The following is a 13,840-nucleotide window of genomic DNA, read 5'->3' on the forward strand; positions in this document are numbered from 1 at the left end:
TTCTAAAAACTTATTCCGAAAAATATCAACTCAAAATTGTACTTAAGGTAGTACCAGCATGGTATTTGCAGTTTCTATGTTAAAGCAATGGTACAATTTTTTTTTCGACAGAATTTAACGAAAAATTAAATTTAAGAATTTAATAATGCTTACTATTAATTCCCAAAGTTTCAGAAATTTTGACCGTTTAAAATGGGAAATAATTATGACAACGTCCCAATTTCGATCAATTTACGTCAAAATTAATATCTCGAAAGTGAAAATTAATTTCTAAATTTTTTTTTTAGAATTTTATTGTATAAACATTTTTTTCTACTTTTTCTTCAATATATAATAATATCATAAAAAATAGTTGGAGAGACCGGACATTTTACATGCTTTAAATGGGACATGACCCTCAAAATCGCGAACTTTGTCTTTAAATATCTCGCAATCTAAACGGTCAAAAATTATGAAATTTTAGGAATTCATAAATAAAGCTATTATAAACCTGAGAAAAAAAATTCGGCCAAATCTGTCGAAAAGTGATTTCATGCTGGTACTACCTTAAATGTCAGGAAAAGTTGTAATAACATACCAAAAAGTTTTTGTGGAAATGACTGGAACTTGAATGGAACTAAAAAGCTCTGTGAATGAAAAATAAAGCATTACAGAAGTGTTTTTTTAGAGTACGTATATCTGCAGGTCTAAAAATGACTTGACAATAAGCACTCACGTTATGAGCATTTTGTTCACGCTCGATTTAAAACATAAATAACTTTTATTTTTCAAATATGTGGTCGAAACTCTTTCTGTTTTCATATACATAATTTTATCTATTTTCGAATTATAAATTATTTTAATCTACTTTTTTTTTTGTAATATATTTTTTTCAAGCTCTTCAGAAATTGTGCGGATTTCTCTCATCACGAGACTAAAGATGTAAGCAAAAAAATATTACCTTCGGAAACCTTTTCGTGTACTTTTTTAAATGATTTATTTATATTATAATTTTTATTGAAAGCATTCTTTCTGGTAGATAACCTATAAGTATATTTATTTATCATTTTTAAAATGCAAAGAATTAATTCCATGCATATTTACAGTATAATTAATTAATGAATATGATTATGATTAGTTTGAATTTTTGTTCTAAAATTATTCACTGATTCAAATTCATACTCAGTAAATTGAAGAATATATAGCGCGAGAAATATTTGACACGTGTGCAGAACGCGTGAGCAAATCTCTCATCACGCGACTAAAGATTACCGAACGGTTGACTTAGGTGCTGGTGGGTTAGGTCTCGAAAATAGGGGATTTGATAAATTTGTAGGGAATAATATTTCACTTTTCCTGTTTTGCGTATACCTTTTAAATTCTATATAACTACCCTCATTTCCCGGTTAAAACATAGAGAAGATGATAAAACTCCCAATCACTGATATTCTGAGAAAGAACTCTTAGCTACCATATAATTATGGTTTGATTTTTTTCCTTTTACCCAATTCAGATTGTTAATAAAAATACCATTAAAAGGTTACGTTAACGAAGGTTGTTAAATAGGACAATTTTTAAATCAATTCATTGTCGATTCTTTTCTGGTCTTAAACAAAAATAATCATATCGTTATCCGATAACATATTTCGTAAACATTTGAATACTGCAGACGATTAAAAAAATTGACTCATCCTTTTTTTTGTACTATCGCAACCGATTAGTGCCTCTAATCTCCGATCTATATACACAAAACTTTGGAAGATAATTAATTTATGAAAAAAATTATTTTTATAAGTTCTCACATAATAAATTTTTACTCACAGGAATATTTTTAACACTTTGTCCGTTTTTCATGGTACAAGTGTTTTAAATGTTTTCTCATATTTATAATTTTTAACGATTTGGATCAAACATATTATGTTAATAGCATTCGTTTATAACTGAAAAGTTTACCATGGTTAGTTGACCATAATTTGTACTGGACACTTTTATTTGTGGGTTTTTATGTGTTTTTCATTTCTCACGTCCCGTGTGATTGGGAATCTTTTTTGTATGTACAACGTACTTTTATAAGCGAAAAGTTCACGATTGTAGATCTTATTATAAGTACTTATCAATAGCCTTTACTTACTGGAAAATAATGAACTTTTTAAAAAGATTTTCAGACAACAATACACGAAAACAATTCCACGTTCTCAAATCTGTTCTTAATTCTGAATTACTTTCTTAAGATATCAGCTAATATAGTCTCTTGAAACAGATAGACAGATATTGAAATATGTATTTTATGGGCCAATTTAAAAATTAGCTTCATAACTTATTTTCATTAACATTGAAAAAACAAATTTGCTCAATTATTTCCCTTATTAATATTTCCCAAAATTGTAAAAATTAGGATTATTGGATGTTAGGTGTTCATAAAATCACCTAATTAGTTCATTTCCGTTTGTCTGTCGGTATGTCTGTCTCAAAAAGTCAGTTTGAGTTGAGTTCGTAAATGAGCAACATAGGTAAATCTTGTAAATCGTTAGATATTGGCACCGTGTGTGAGTTTTTTTGGAGGCGTTTCCATGGTAACGATACACTACTTTAATTATAGAATTGTATGGATGCATATATAATTGTATGGATTGGATTTGTGATTTACATTGAAAATTTAATATTATTGTCTCACAAATTTAAATAAATAATTATGATAATTTACATTTGAAAAATAATATTTGTCCAATTTGATTTCTTATTTTCACAATTTTTAATGCATTCAGTTTAATTAATTAGTGTTTTTCAATAATTTTAATTTGGCATTTTCTATAAGATTAATATGTAAAGAACTGCAAATTAGTCATAACAGCCTACTTTATCGCCAAAATTTTTCACTGGAAGCGCTGGAATCGATTTTATTGTCCCTACCATGACTACGCACACAACGAATAGAACAAAAGTTTAAATGTAAACAAGTGAAAACAAACAATTGACTGAGTTAATTTTTGAAATACCATGTATATATAGTGTTGATTACGGAATCGTTTGGTTTTTCATGTCATGTAAGTAAAGAGAGACAGCCAGCCATACAAAATAAGGACAAAACTTTGGTGTCAATTTTCTCTAAAACTATAAAAGATAGCTGGAGTTGAAAATTTGCTGGAGAGAATTAAAAAGGACGCCATAATTGTGTTGGTTAAAACTAATGCAAGCACTGGCATTCAACACTTTCTATTCAGGGTATTTCAACAATTTTGAATTTTGAAGCAAACATATGCAGTTTCGATTTTAATTACGACTTTAAACTATTTGAATAATTTTCATAATTGAATAAATCTTTTAAACTAAATTTTATTCAAAATCAATGCAAACTAATGTTATTAGAAAAAAAAATAATTCGAATTTCGAGATACCTTATAAAACAGATCACCTTTTTAAAACATTAATTATATACCATATGTGATTATACCTATAAGCAAATGACTCTTTTCAAAAAAGACCAAAAATATGTTTATGTAAAGAAACAATCCCTCAGTATTTAAACATCTGTTTTTTTCTTCATCTGTCTTATAAGGTTCTGTATATTCTGTTTAAGATATTATTAATCTCACTTAACTTACATAGTCAAAGATAAAGAAAGGACCCATTATTTTTGTTGCAAGATGTTTTTTTAAATTTTGATGTGCTTGCTGTGGCGTTTGTAGAGAGTACTTTGAATTTTAAATAATATAATCGATATTATTTATCGATGGTTTTTTAATTTAACGATAAGACCAAACAACGTTATTTGATTATTAAAGTATTCTTCTTAAGGCAATACGATCATGGTTCGATACGGAACAAGGATTTCAAAATTTTCAATATTTATTTTTAAAATCTATATTAAATCAATTTTACTACAAATGTTACGTCAATCAAATGAGCTTGAAAGAAATGCCATCATAGTGGTTTAGGTACTCTCTGAAATTATTCCACGTTTTACATTATTTATCAAGTGGTTTTAAACTCAAGAAAATATTTGAGGAAAAATCAGGAGTATTGTAAATCAAAAAGTATTTAAACACAATATTTAAAAACAAAACATAATTTTATGGCAGGTACAGTTTTCAATCAGTAATTTTATAGGATATACGTATGAAAATACGGCAGTAGAAAAATATATTTTAATTTTCGCACATTAATAAAATTGTGTTTGCTGTTTTTTTTTTTTCTTGTTCATTCAGCTCAATAAAAGCTTGCTTTTAAAAAGTATATTTTACTTAACATTTTTTCTTTTCCTATCAAAATAAAAATGTTCATAACTAGTGATGGCATATTGAAAAATCTCAATTCTGCATTGTTGGGGTAAATTTAATGAGGTTTATGCAAGTTGTCCAGAAACACAAGACTTGATATTCTACTCTAAAACGTACAATTTTCTCATTTTTAGTAGGTACCATGATCGAATTGCCTTAATTTTAGACTATATTTATATGTATTTTCAAAACGCATGTGGGCACGGATAACTAACCTATTAGATATTTATTATTTTTTTACATTAGGTTCATTCTGATTGAATTTTTATATAATTTATTGAAAAATTTAATACAAAATTCTCTTAAAATGTTTTTCACATACCATAGAAATTTTTGTATATGACTCTAATAACTTTATTTTATTCTTTTAGTAGAAAAAAGTACACTACTGAACCATAAGAAGGATGCATTGAAGCAATCACGGGAAACGATGCAGTCGGGATCAACCTGGAAAAACGGAGGATTACAGATGATAACTTCTACGAGGAGAGTGGGGTGGAATATTGAGTAGAATAGCATCTGTCGATGTTCTGTTCTGGAAAAACGTTCGTTTTAAAATATTAGAGCAAGGTTTTCTAAATAATCTGAAAGGAGTGGCTTCCAAGCTAGTCTAACTTATAAGCCAGAGTAAGTCAAATTTTGAATATCAATCTTTTCGCTTTTAAATTGGTTTCTAAGAAGAATTTATATCTCCAATTGTGTTTAGATTCGTTAGAAGGTTATTTTATTGGAAACTTTATAAATTTGGGTAGGTTTTATTATTTTTTAATGAAATTCACTTTGACCCTTTTTATGAAGTGCGTGGAAATGTTAATTTTACATGCTTTCAAAAAACGTTCTATTCAAAGTTTCATTCTCTGTGTTAACGTGTAGGCGTATAAAGATTATTGGGAAAATCGCTAATGACATCAAGCAGCCTGGTGTAGTCATAAGCAATCATAAATCTTAAAAAAACTGCAGTGGTCTATGGAATGATTAGACCATTTTAAGAGTGGATTTATTTTTTACTAGACATATACTCATTTGAACACTATAGTTGTAAATTACTATGGTTTCTCAATATGCATCTATTTATCCACAACTTGCTGAAACCCATTTTAAGCCTGTAATCATATTTCCTAGTTTAAAGTCACCAGTTGTAGAATGGCAAAATGATTTTCCCAATAAAAGAGGGTTTGAATTGGTGGAAGCGCAGATAAATGCATTCAAAATGTCTATTTTTTGTAAAATTGAATGAATCCCGCGCGTCCATCATATAATTCGATAGATATATTCATCATGAAAAAATTTTCACACGTTGGAACTCCCATTGGGGCCTTATTCATCCATTGTGCCTCTTTAAATTTTGATATTTTCACTTGTCAGTGTCACCACATTCATTTCAAAAATATTAATAATCCTAGATATAAAATAAAAATATCATATTATTATTTTTTATTGTTAACACCTGGCATTGTTCACAATAATGATAATCGTCATATGCTGCTGTTGTTTACTGCTCTAGCAGCCTAGCTAAGGCTGGCTATGTTAAAATTATTTGAAATTTGGTTGGTTCGTCGCACGCGCCAAATGTTCAAAACATCTGCCACTAAGTATATTACATATATGTATATAAATTACACATATGAGTATATATATGTGTATATATATATATATATATATATATATTACATGTGTAATAACAAAAAAAAGCGCCCTTATATAGTTCATACAGGATGGCTTGGCTACTTAGAGTCCAAAAATCCAAAAACTAGTTCGTAGGATGATTGGACAAATAATTTCTGTAGTATAACATATACTAAACAAATTTCAGTTGAGATTTTGAAAGCTTCAGAAAACTTTATCAGAATAATACGTATCGGGTATATTTTCGGGGGGTAATAATTGCTTAATAACTTTAAAGCTACTTTCAAACTCAGACTCAGAGTCAGAAAACGTATTCTAATTGAAGGCACTAATTTTATAATATACAATATATCTTGTCATTTATTCTAAAGTGACGGGAAAGTTTTAACTAAAAAAATTACCCACTTCACGAAATTTTTTTATAGAACTCAAAATCAGATAAGTTTTCAAACCCTTTAAAAATTAAATGGAAAATAAAGGAAAGCCTAATATTTCCAACAATTTTAAATCCTCTCAGGTTGAATACAAAGAATAATTTCTAATTTATAAAATTAGAAATAAAATATAATTTTTTTTCTACTTTCTAATTTATAAAAATTTAGGGCATTATAATGCATGGTGTTGATAGAAAATGTGTTTAAAAATAATTTTTTGTATAAGGTGAAACAATATAAACAAATATAATAGTGGATCATTTTACCCATTTTTATACATTTTACCCATTGATAAAACAATATTTCATTCTCATTTTTAACCCCCGAACCAAGAAGAGGGACGTTATAAGTTTTTCCGTCATGTGTATGTGTGTCGTCTGTCTGTCTGTTTGCCTGAGTTCTGTCTGTGGCATCATAGGTCCTAAACGGACGAACCGAATTTGATATTTTTTGTTGTTTGAAAGGTAATTTAATGGAGAGTGTTTTTAGTTATATTTCAAGAAAATCTTTTCAGTTTGGATAGAGCTACAAATAAAAAACTGCATTTGTCGGAGCCTTTTTAAATTTTCTAAATTTCACTTATAATATGAGTTGTTAATGATATTTTGTTAATTTATCCGCTATGTGTGTGTGTCTGTCTGCTTGTCCGTGGCATCAGAGCTAATATAAAATAAATGACTGATTTTGATTGGTTTTTTTTTGGAAAGGTAATTGAATAAAGAGTATTCTTAGCTGCAGTTTGGAGAAAGCTACAAGAAAAATACCGCATTTGTCAGGGGTTTTTAAATTTTGTAAATTTTGCGTGTAATAATACTAGTTAATGATATTTTGTGATAACCATGAACGTAGTATTGAATCAAATGTTATTTTCATTTCCTGATGTACATATTTTTATGATATTTTATAAATTTTTATTATTGTATTTTAAAACAACCCAATTATACACAATTTAAAGACGTAAAAAAAAAATAAAAATTCGCTAAAATATTAATTCCATATGATTTTACAAATTTAAACATCATTACTACCAAATAAGATTGAGAAATATTACTTGATCAGTGGGAGAAAAATTCTTAATAACTCCAAAACTGTTCATTATTTTTAGTTATACAAATTGAGACATTGGTTCAGAATACTTAAAACTATAGCATATCAAAAATCCAGACAGTTTCGCTGGGAGCCAATTCTCATAAATTTTGTGGTATTTAACATATTTAAATGAAAAAAAAGTATTAAATATTTTCTATTTTATATCGGATGTTTTAAAAATGTTGTGTATTTTTACTTGCTAAAATTTTGTTTTATACTTAATTGTGCGACACTCTGTACTAAAACCAAATACATAGACATAATATCAAAAGTATTGGGTACCTATTTTAATATCGACCGGAACAGTGGCAGATGTAGAATTTTTACGATGAATTGCCGCGCGTGTTTAGTTTTAAAAACTTAAAACCAAAATACTAAGTTATTAAACGGCGACACATTTTATGATATAATAATGAAATATATAGCATAGCTTTAAGTAAAAGAAACTACATGAATATTATATGACTATATGTCTTAAGACTTATTTTTGAGTGACCAAACTATAGGGTAGCAATAACAAAGAAGTACCTTCAAGCTGAACTTATAATGCAGAATTTGAACACAAAACATTGAACAAATATTTTTAAAGGAATTCTGAAAATTTAAACCTGATCACAGTGTTTCGTCTAATGCAAGCTAGCGGGACAAAATTATTTTTTGACTTATTTTTATTGTTTATGTATTTTCTAGGTATATTATGCTATTTTAAGAAAGAAAAAACATAATTTGTACACATTAATGTACGTAGACCGTAGATCGGTATTGATATCACAATTTCGCACGTGTCATTACCATTCCCGGGGTGAAATGTAGGTAAACACGCTGTAATTAGGGGTATATACCTACATACGTACCTTCCTTACTTACTAATTTGGGTAGAATTTATCATTTATACTTCCTTCAGGTAGATTTTAACATTAAAAAAAAAAAAGAAAACATATGAATTGTCAAAAACTATATTTGATTCGGTTTCAATATTTTTTCAAATTTTTATATAATAAATTAACTAAAATATGGTAAAAATAAAATAAATAAGCTAAAGTACTACGAAATTATTTAGAAATATAAAAAAACTTAAAACTATGTAGGTTAGTTGCTAGAAATATAAATCTTAAAACGAGTAACATATACTATATTAAAAAAAATACATAATACTACATTAAAAATAAAAAAAATAAATATTAAAAAAAGTTAATCAAGAAAAAATGTAAAGTTAATAGTCGTCATAAGATTCTTCGTCATTACTATCCCATTCTGTAGAGTCTGGCAACAAATAATCCTCCTCATTAATTTCGCGTACTAATGACGTGGATTTTGATGAAATTGAAGGTGGGGCAATTAACGGCAGAGTCTCCGCTGGCAAAGAAGTATAATTCTTCCGTGGTAACTCTCTAAATGCGTTTATTACAGGATCGGAAGTAATCAGAAGCATTCTCAATAGATCTGTATTGGAGGCAACACGTGACCTCGTTCTGGTGTTTTGCTCACTGAATCTACGGCAATCTTTATTTCTTACTTCCTGAGCTTCCTTGGATAGCTGCCCAATTGGAAGAAGACAAGATTAATGACTTCTGTACTGTCTATAAGACTTCGTCTGTAGCGTTGCTGTTCTCGAATCTCTGCTTATATAGAATGTGCCTCGAACTACCATCACAGCCCCATTCACTTATCAAAATGTAGGATGAACGAGGTAGCACACTTCTGATAACTTCCGACTGAGCTGCAACTTAGTTCATTTGCAGATCGAGTTTCCAACAGGTCTACTACTCTTGGTCTCTTTGTTTTCATTGATAAGTCATCAAATGACTTTTTTGGTCGGCCTATATTCTGACCTCCTGAGGTCGTTGAAGATGTTGAAGGGCACGGCTGGTTTACACATACAGTTAATTCCATCCCGCACCCATCCAACCAGTTCTTATGTTTCATTAAAAATATTTACCTATTGCATTTTGATGATGCCCACTTTTCACTAAATTTCGCGGAAAAACTTGAGATTTTCGTCTTGAGTTTTCTTGTAGATTCTTCAGACATTTTATTCAGGCTATGTTTATTACATAAAACATCAAAAATGCGATGAATTCTTTCACTTTTGTCATATTTTAGCCATTCTTCGAAAAAATCCGATTTCGTCATAGTTACGACTCGCTCTGAAAAAAGGACAATATTTTTCCTTGCGGGGGTTTTCGGGCCTTAAAATATATATGAATCTTTTCTTAAATGTTTGAAGTATAATATACAGAAAAATCTAGCTGGATACATGTGGATACAAAAAGTTGCAACCCTTTAAAGTTTAAATTTCACAAAAAATATTAAGTATTTCTATGATATTAGTCTAAGCCATGGTACACGAAAAATGTGAGTGATTTAATTATAAAAAAAACATAAAAATAGAGTACATACCTTCAACTAAATGATCCATCACGAAAATCACTTTCCACTATACCACAAATTTTAAGATATGCTATCGAAAGTGTGAAAAAAATTCAACCGATTTGCAAATGCTACACTACCTTTGTTATCACTGTACTTTGAACACAAACACCTACTTGGGTGGGATGTTTAGCCCAATGGTATCTTCGAATTTGGTACCTACAAAGGGTTGTTAACATAATGTTCTTATCATTTTTTTGAAATTGCGTTATGACTTTTGTCCCGCTAGCTCCATTTAAACGAAACACTGTGCTGATATAAATTATCTCAGATTCACAGAAACGTTAAACTTCGTTAAACACCTCTGTTAGCCGAGAGATAAAAACCCGTCACAATATGCACAAAATACTGAGAATACAACCCAGAAAAATTGTTTTCTTAGCTCAAGAGTATTAAAAGAAAATCGAAAAATTACTTGACCCAAGTAAATATTTCTTGTTACAAGAAATTTTTATTTACCAGAAAGTTGTGTGTGCGATTCTTTTAAGGACGTTTCATGAAAATAACTAGCCTGAAGTTTCATTTACAGGTTCTTTGTAAATATGATTTTTAATAAACAATGAATTTGCCTTTATAATTTATATAATCTAATTAATATAATTTAATTAATTATTATAATTATGACTTTTGTCTTTTGTCTTTTTGTTTCAAAATTTTTCATAAACAGTTTTAGACAAAACCTGAAGGGTATGGCAATAGTTTCAGATTAAAACAGTTTAACAAATTGCATATTGTTTTCTTCTGAAACTTTCATAAAGAATTGAATAAATTTGTATTATCTTTAAAATTATTCGTTCAATTTGAATAAAAAAACTTACACTTATTGACTTAAAAATCCAAGTGTCAGATTCATTTGAAGTGTTTTTGATTATATCGAGAGATAATATTCACTCAAACTCCTGAAGACGGAACCAGAGGAAAATTCGGCTAGTCACCCATCCAATAAGAATGTAAGATTCTGCACAGGTACTCTTATAAAAAACTAATGACACTATTTCCACCTGGAAATCCACAAACTAGTGGAAAATTGATCCATAGATTTTGTCATAAATTGAGCAAAAAGGGCAATATACGGTGTCAATTATTTATGTTAATTCGGCTCTTCTTGAAGTTCAGGAAATCGAAAAACTAGTGGAAAATTGAATTAGAGATTTTGTCATAAATTGGATAAAAAGGGCAATTTACGATGTCAATTTTCTCTGTTAATTCGGTTCTTCTTGAGGTTCAGTTTATTCAGTTTTATTTAAAACTATTTTTACAAACTTATTAACATAATTTTCCTGATAATTTTCAATTATTTTGTATATTTTAAACTTTAAAGTAGCTATGAAAAGAGCTTAAGAAATCTTTATAGACAAATTATTCGATTTTGCTAAACTATGTAATAAACTTATAATAAACAAATTATATTGTCTGGATCATTTGTTCAACAAGTGTCCATAGACATAAGTTTGAACTTTTTTGTGACTGATTTAGGCGGATGATATAAAAAAGAAATTGTTTTATTTGAAATTCTAGCGTAATTGAAGATATTAAAATTTCTTTTTTGATGTATTAGTTAATTAATCTTTTTTCCACCCTCAAATTTGGTGATAACCATCTTAAAAACATTATATATTTTCTATCATATCTTTAGGCTGTAAAATTTAGTGGACAAATTATTATCGATCCTAATTTTAGGGAACATTGTATTAGTTATACATGTATAGAAATATTTAAAAACAATAAATAAGAATCTTTTTATGTGTAAAATGAAAAAAGGGGTTAGATACAACACAGAAAGTTAGTAGTTATTCATTATTTATTGAAGACCGGAAATAAGGAATAAATATATGGAACATATACAACTTGTATATATACATAAGGGGTGTCGCGTTTTTTTTACTATAACAGTCTTCTAAGATCCGTTTCCTGTCTATGCCCACCATATTATACATTTTGTTTGTAACATGGTTAGGTTTATATATATTATATTATGTATATATGGGTATTTTTTCTATTGAATTCCATCAAGGACTGATGGTGAATACCATTTATTGGGTAATAATTACCTCCGATATATAGGTACTTATATAACAAGCTTTTATTTAACTTGTAATATTCGTATGCATCCTTCCGGTTAAAAATTCCTAATCATTTTTTCGGTACAAATTTTTAATTTGATAAAAAAATACCAAGCAAGACTTACAGGTCGCAAAAAGAAACTTTGAAAAATTTCTCTACATTTTTACTTTATAAGAAATCGATTAAAAAACTTCCTGTTCTTTAAAACTATGAAATTTTGAAGACAGAAATAATTTTTGGTGCATTTATTAAAACGAAAAGATATAGAGCAAAACTATCCTATGGGATTTAGCAGGCGTAGCTATTAGCTATATTCGCAATTATGAAATAATTCTGGCAAAATTATTTTGATATTTTTTTTTCTTAGTAAATTTCTGTAGAAATAGATACATGACAAAATTATTCTGTGGGATTTTGTCTGTCAAATCTTTTTTATCAATTTTAGCTCGTTTCTTGTCGAAGGATGATTCAATTTGAATCGTTCTAAGCGATGATTAATGAAATATCACCCTTTAACAATCATCCGCATTTTCTTCTTTTACGTAGGGGTTCTTAAAATGGTGGGAGCGCATGTTAGTGTATTTAGGAAAAATAAATTGGTTTAAATAGTTTTAATATAGTATAATAAAAAGGTTTCTTTAATCCCGAGACACTAAAAAGGCCAAAATAAAATAAAATCTGAAAAAAATAACCCAGTTTACATAATGACTTTAACAGACGGGGCCCATTATTGAGAAGATTTGAGCCGGTCTAGATATTAATGAGCCCCGACTATTAAATTGGCTGTGTAAACTACTGGACTTTTATTTAACGCAGACGAGTTTCTGGTTTTTTTAAATTATTTATTTTATTATTATTATTATTGTTTCAAAATTTAAAGTTTTCAGCACCTCCACAATAATTATGTTATGTTATGATATGATAGTTATTATTAAATATCTTTTTGTTTCAAAATTGAAACTTTTCAAGCGCCTCCACCATAATATCTACCTAACAGAGGCATTGCAACTTTGGAATGGATAAATCGATTAATTTATTTTGGGATCATCGGGTTTTCCTAGTAACTGTATCGAGTAATAATTGAAAAATCGCAGGACCAAAATTGACAAAAATTTGTTTTTCTTTTTTCTTGTTTAACGCTGAGAGTTTTTGAAAATACTTGTTATAAAAGATTCAAGGGTGGATTCCAGAGACAAGAATTGTTAGAGAGCTTTTATCGTTTTTTAAAAATCATTTTTCGATTCATTAAAATAGTTTTCATCATAACTTATACAATCTTTAAAATCGTTAAATAAGGATAAAGATATAATATTTTCATTGAAATATAATATTGCGTTCTTTATTTTCGATATTGTATTTTAATAATGCCTGTATTACTTAATTTACCGAGTATTTCAAAAGGCACAAACATACTTTTTATATTGGAAATGGATTAACTTTTATAGGGCTCTCTTTTTCCTTTTATATGGAGAATATGGCTAAATTAAGAAAACAAATGGAAAATAAGTCTCCCTAATGGATTGTTATATCCAGATTTAAAATCTCTAAAAAAAATCGTCAGATATAAATACAAAAGATTTTCGAATATAAAATCATTTTCAAGCTGGTTTATTTTAATCGAGATGATTTTTAAGGAGGTAAAATGAAAATTTATCCACCGATTTGTTTTTTAGTTGTTATTATGGGAGTTTTCGAATGATTGCGATTAATACCATTTAGTCCCTACTTTTGATTGAGTTGAGGCAATAAAATATAAGGCAATATACAGTTTTTTATTTATTTTTAAATATTTAATGTATTATAGGGTTTGTATAATTCAGTAGTCGTGGGTTATTGCGCCACTTTTTAAGCAAACAACGCGAGAAAAAATGAAACTGCGCATTATAAATTGGCATAACGCTATATTGCGCCTATATAAGATGCTTTGTTAATTTTTTTTAT

This window comes from Chrysoperla carnea, chromosome 5 (assembly GCF_905475395.1).
Source record: "Chrysoperla carnea chromosome 5, inChrCarn1.1, whole genome shotgun sequence".
NCBI classification, from domain to species: Eukaryota; Metazoa; Arthropoda; class Insecta; order Neuroptera; family Chrysopidae; genus Chrysoperla; species Chrysoperla carnea.